The following is a 6000-nucleotide window of genomic DNA, read 5'->3' as shown; positions in this document are numbered from 1 at the left end:
ATTTAAAACTATGAGCTATCAGAAAGACAGAAGTGTTTAATGCCTTAAGAAATATCTATTTCAAAAAACAAAAAGAAAAGAAAAAGAAGGTAAGAAAAAAGAAAGGAGAGATAAAACAAAGATTGGAAGGGGAAGAACCAAGTGGTGTGAGGGAAGACTTAATGGAAATCTATTTAAATGAAATGGATGTATTAATTCAACTTCACAAATCCTGATTAAAGACTGGAAACTTGGTCAAAGTCACCTTAAAGATTTTTTGAGACTTGGTGGGTGATATATATATTTTTTTAGCATAGTTGCCTTAGGTGTTCCACAAGTCTTGTACCAAGAATTATTATTCTTTATATCTGAATCCATTCATCCCCATCTTCTGCCTCCTTATTCAAAACAAATATTCTGTGATCACAAAACACTAGACTTTTATAAACATATCACAGACTGCTCCCCCTTCAACTTATTGCTATGGATCCACTAAGCAGAGATTCTGTATTTAATGTTGCAGCCAGGGGCTCTAAGAGTTTGGTTGGTTGGATGAAACATAGGTGCCTCAGAGTAACTAAGCCGAAAATGCTGACCTGCCTGGGTTTGCTGTGGAGGAAAGAATTCAAAAGACTTAGGGAGAAACCTTAGAGAGGATTTGTCATTTAAGACCAACATATCTGCCCTGGGGAGAATAAAAGACACGCCTTCTACCACAGCTGGGAGAAATAAATTTGTAAGGGGAGTACCAGTATCCTTTTTTTTTAATGTTTATTTATTTTTGAGAGAGAGTGAGAGAGAAAGCACAAGTGAAGGAAGGGCAGACAGAGTGGGGAACAGAGGATCTGAAGCAGGCTCTGTGCTGACAGCAGTGAGCCCCATGCAGGGCTCAAACTCATGAACCCAGAGATCATGACCTAAGCTGAAGTCCAAAGCTCAACCGACTGAGCCACCCAAGCACCCCATATTCTTAAAGAGCTCTGTGATCACTCTTCTTTGTAGGCCATACCTTACAGTGGGAGCTATGGCCACTGACTGGGAAACGTAAACGCAACAAGAGTGATTGCAGCTGCTGTTCAAAATGTGATGTCACTGTTTGAGTAAATCAACATATCCTTTGATACCTAGCTAGTATGCAGCTGTTTATCTGGCCATTGTTCCCTCCCCTTCCCCAGTACCTGTTAGTAAAGGCTGCCAGAAACTGTTTTCTTTCAGCTGGCAAGTCCAACAATACTCCTTCACTGTCCTACCTCAAGCATAAAACCTCTCCAGCCCTCTGTCACAATTTAGTCTACAGGCATCCTGATCACCTCTCCCTTCTGCGGTCCATTATATTGATGACATTATGCTGATTAGACCTAGTGAGCAAGAAGTAGCAACTACTCTAGACTTGTCAGGCATTTGTGTGTCAGAGGGTGAGGAATAAATCCAACAAGAATTCAGGGACCTTCTAGGTTCCACATATAAGGGATTCTACCATGATGTGCCCTTTAGATATCTTACAATTTTATTTGCCAATTATACCTCAATAAAGCTGAACAACAACAACAACAAACAGCAAGAGCCCTCTACCTGAATTTCTAGAGGTCCAGTGGTATGGGCTATGTTGAGATATCTCCTCTAAGGTGAAGGATACATTGTTGCATCTGGCTCCTCCCACAACCAAAGAAGAGGCACAATGCCCAGTGGGCCTGTTTGGATTTTGGAGGCAATATATCCCTCCTAAGGATGTGCTACTCTGACCATTTATGGGTGAGTGATATGAAAAACTACTTGTGTTGAGTACAGCTGAGAGCAAGAGAAGGCTCTGCAACAGGTCTAGGCTGTTGCGCAAGCTGCTCTTCCACTTGTGTCTTATGGTCCAGCAGATCCAATGGTGCTTGAAGTGTCAGTGGCAGACAGGGAGAGGTGAATTTCTGTAAGCGCAGGCTCTTAGGATTTTGAAGCGAAGCTCTGAGAGTCTCTGTAGGAAACTACTCTTCTTTTGAGAAACAAAATGTTTCACCATAGCCACCAAGTTATGCTGTTCATCATGACCTATTTGATGCACCAAGCCACCAAGTTGAGCATGCACAGCAGCACCCCATCATCAAATGGAAGTGGCAGATAAACATTGGGCCTGAGCAGATCCTAGATAAATAACAAGTCATTTACATGATGGAGCTTAAATGGCTATGCCCACTCCTGCCACACCACCTTCTTTCTCCCAGTATGCACCTATAGCTTCATAGAGAGTTCTGTATGACAGTTGACAGAGGAAGAGAAGACTCAAGCCTGGTTTATAGATGGTTCTACATGAAATGCAGGCAACATTTGGAAGTAAACAGTTGCAGCACTACAGCCACTTTCTGGGACATCCAGAAAGGACAGTGGTGAAGGGAAATCTTCCCAGTGGGAGGAAGAACTTCAAGCAGTGCCCTGGTTGTTCACTTTGTTTGGAAGGAGAAATGTCCAGATACACAATTATGTACTAATTCATAGGCTGTGACTAATGGTTCGACTGGATGGTCGGGCACTTAAAAGAAACATATTGTAAAATTGGTCACAAGGATGCCTGGGTAAGAGGTATGTGGATAAACTTCTCTGAATTGGAGAAAAAACTGAATACACCTGTGAATGCTGAACAAAGAGTAAACATCTAAATAATAAAGCAGATGGAATGACTTATCATGTGGAGAGAAGTCAGGCCCTTTCCCCAGTCACCCCTGTCATCACCCAGTAGGCACATAAACAAGGTGGCCATGGTGGCACAGATGGAGTCAGACATGGCTCAGCAACATAGCCTTCCACTCACCTGGGCTGACCTGGCTATTGCTACTACTGAGTGCCCAATCTTCCAGCAACACCAGACCAACACAAAGTCCCTAATATGGTACTATTCCCCTGGGTGATCAGCCAGCTACCTGTGACAGATTGATTATATTGGACTACTTCCATCATGGAAGAGGCAGAATTTTGTTCTTACTGGAACACTTTGGATGTAGCTCTGTCTTCCCAGCACGCACTATTTCTGCCACCTGTGGATTTGCTAAATGTCTTACCTACCATCACAGTATTACACACAGCATTGCTTCTGATCAAGAAATTCATGTCATAGCAAAATAAGAACATGAATGGGCCTATGCTTGTGGAATTCACTTGTCTTTCCATGTTTCCTCACAATGCTGAAGCAGCTGGTTTGATAGAGTGGTGGAATCGCCTTTTGAAGACTTAGTTACAGTTCCAGCTACAGTTCATGGCAGTAGCCTTGCAGGACAGAGGTAAGGTACTCCAGAAGGCTATATATGCCCTGAATCAGTATCAAATATATCGTGTTATTTGCCGAGGACCCAAGGCATGGAAATCAGAGTGGCATTACTCACTATTACCTCTCGTGATCCACTAGCAGAATTTTTGCTTCCTATATCTGCAACCTTACACTTTGTTGGTTTTGAGGTCTTAGTTCCAAAGGGAGAACCGTTTCCCCTAGAAGACACAACAATGATTCCATTGAACTGGAAGTTAAGATTGTTATCTAACTATTCTGGATTCCTCATGACTCCAGATCAACAGGCAAAGAAGGGAGATATGGTGTTGACCAACTGGGCTGATTGATACTGACTACCAATGGGAAATTGGACTGGAACTCCACAATGGAGGTAAGGAATAACATGCCTAGAATATAGAGATCCCTTATGGCATTTCATAGGATTACCATGCTCTGTGATAGAAAGCCAATAGAAAACTACAACAATCCAGTTCAGGAAGGAGAACTAATGAGACCCTTCAGGAATAAAGATTTGGTCCACTCCAACAAGTAAAACAAAAACAAAAACAAAAAACATAACACATGACCATTTGAGATTCTTGTTTCAGGCAAAGGTAATATGGAATGGGTAGTGGAAGATAGTTATGAACACCAGCTTGGACCATATGACTAGTTACAGAAATGAGGACTGTATCTGTCATTTTGTTATGAATGTTTGTCTTTGTGTTTGTATGTGTATATATCATTGTTTTCTTCCCTTTCTTATCTCTTTATCATGTAACATAAGATGTATTTTCTTTATAACAAAGAATTTAAGGATTGTTAACTTTACATCATGGTGTTTAAGTTGTGAGATATCAAAGAGAAGAGTAAACATCAATTCAAACCTTTGCATCCTTTAATGGGAAAAGGTTAGTGTGTTTTCAGTTGTATATGGAACAGTTGTACCATTTTAGGCAGTTATTTTCTTTATTAGGAGATTAAGTATGGTAAAAGATCTGTATGGGTGTCAAATCAATAAAGGGTGGGCTTGTGATGGTTAATTTTATGTGTCAACTGGGAGGGTATTTTTGGATGAGATTAACATTTAAATTGGTGAACCGTGAGTAAAGCAGATTTTTCCCATAATGTGGGTGAGCCTCATTCAATCAGTTGAAATTCTGAATAGAATAAAAAGACTGACCTTCCTGAGTAAGAGGTAGTACTCCAGGAGACTGCCTTTAGACTTCATCTACACCACTGGGAGATGAATGGGTAACTCTATCTGGCAAAAGAGACTTTTCATATATATATATATATATATTTTTTTTTTTAAATATATATATATTTTTTTCAATATATATATATAACTTATTGTCAAATTGGTTTCCATACAACACCCAGTGCTCATTCCAACAAGTGCCCTCCTCAATGCCCATCACCCACTTTCCCCCTCTCCCCCACCCTCCATCAACCCAAAAGATACTTTTCATATGTGGTTACAAAACATGAGAAGATTATCTTGAATTATCTACTAAATCTAATGTAATGTAAAGGGATCATACAAAAAGGAGGAAGGTAAGTCAGTCTCCAGCCTGTTGGCCTTCAGACTGGATCATATCATCAGCTTTCCTGGGTTTCTACCACGACAGCCCAGACTGCAGATTTTGGACTTGGCAGCTTCAATAATCACATGAATCAACTCCTTACAATAAAATTCTTTCTAAATATGTACACATCCATTGGTTTTGTTTCTCTGGAGAACCGTGACTAATACATATTCTAATATTTTACTTCATTTTTGATTTGAGTACTTGTAATAAAAATAATTGTCTCTGACACAATGGTTTCATTTTGTATTCCTTAAATTTTTAAAAAGTGAGATGAAAATGCTTAAAGAATTCCTGTAGAATTAAAGCATTATTTTAAAGAAATTATATCACCTTGTGATTGATTGAGTAAAGGAATTTACATACTTTCTAGAATGGAGAGTTGCTATTAAAAGTTTTGTTTTTTAATGTTGAATGGAAATATGTAAAGATAAATACAAGCCTATTTAGGAGACTTATGTGATAGAAATGGTTTCAAGATAATCAAAAGCAGAACCAAACCCATAAATACAGAGAACAAACTGATGGTTCCCAGAAGGGAGGGGATAGGGGAGTGGGAAAAACGGGTGAAGGAGAGTGGGGAATCCAGGCTTCCATTTATGGAATGAGTAAGTCATGAGAATGAAAGGCACAGCATAAGTTGTATAGTAAAAAGTATTATAATAATGGTGGATGGGGACAGATGGTAACTACACTTGTGGTGAGCACAGCATAATGTATAAACTTGTCGAATCGCTATGCTGTACACCTGAAACTAAGGTAACATTGTATGTTAACTATACTGAAATTTAAAAAAAATTAATTAAGCAAAAATAGTTTTATGAACCAGGAAAATAGTTGCTTACTTTTTAAGGGTGAATATTTTATAGCTTTTTGTATTTGGTACTGTGTTAATCATATTTCACAAAAGCATTGGGGTCTTTGAGATGTTCTTTTTTTTTTTAATTTTTTTAAGATCTTTATTTATTTTTGAGAGAGAGAGCATGAGCAGGGGAGGAGCAGAGAGAGAGGGAGACACAGAATCTGAAGCAGGCTTTAGGGTCTGAGCTGTCAGCACAGAGCCCGACGTGGGGATTGAACCCACGAACCGTGAGATCGTGACCTGAGCTGAAGTTGGACGCTCAACTGACTGAGCCACCCAGGAGCCCCTGAGTTGTTCTTTAATAAAATAACTTTATGTGTGAG

Source organism: Leopardus geoffroyi, chromosome B3 (assembly GCF_018350155.1).
Source record: "Leopardus geoffroyi isolate Oge1 chromosome B3, O.geoffroyi_Oge1_pat1.0, whole genome shotgun sequence".
In the NCBI taxonomy this organism is placed as follows: Eukaryota; Metazoa; Chordata; class Mammalia; order Carnivora; family Felidae; genus Leopardus; species Leopardus geoffroyi.
The sequence above is the reverse complement of the archived record's forward strand: the minus strand, read 5'-3'. Positions refer to the sequence as shown.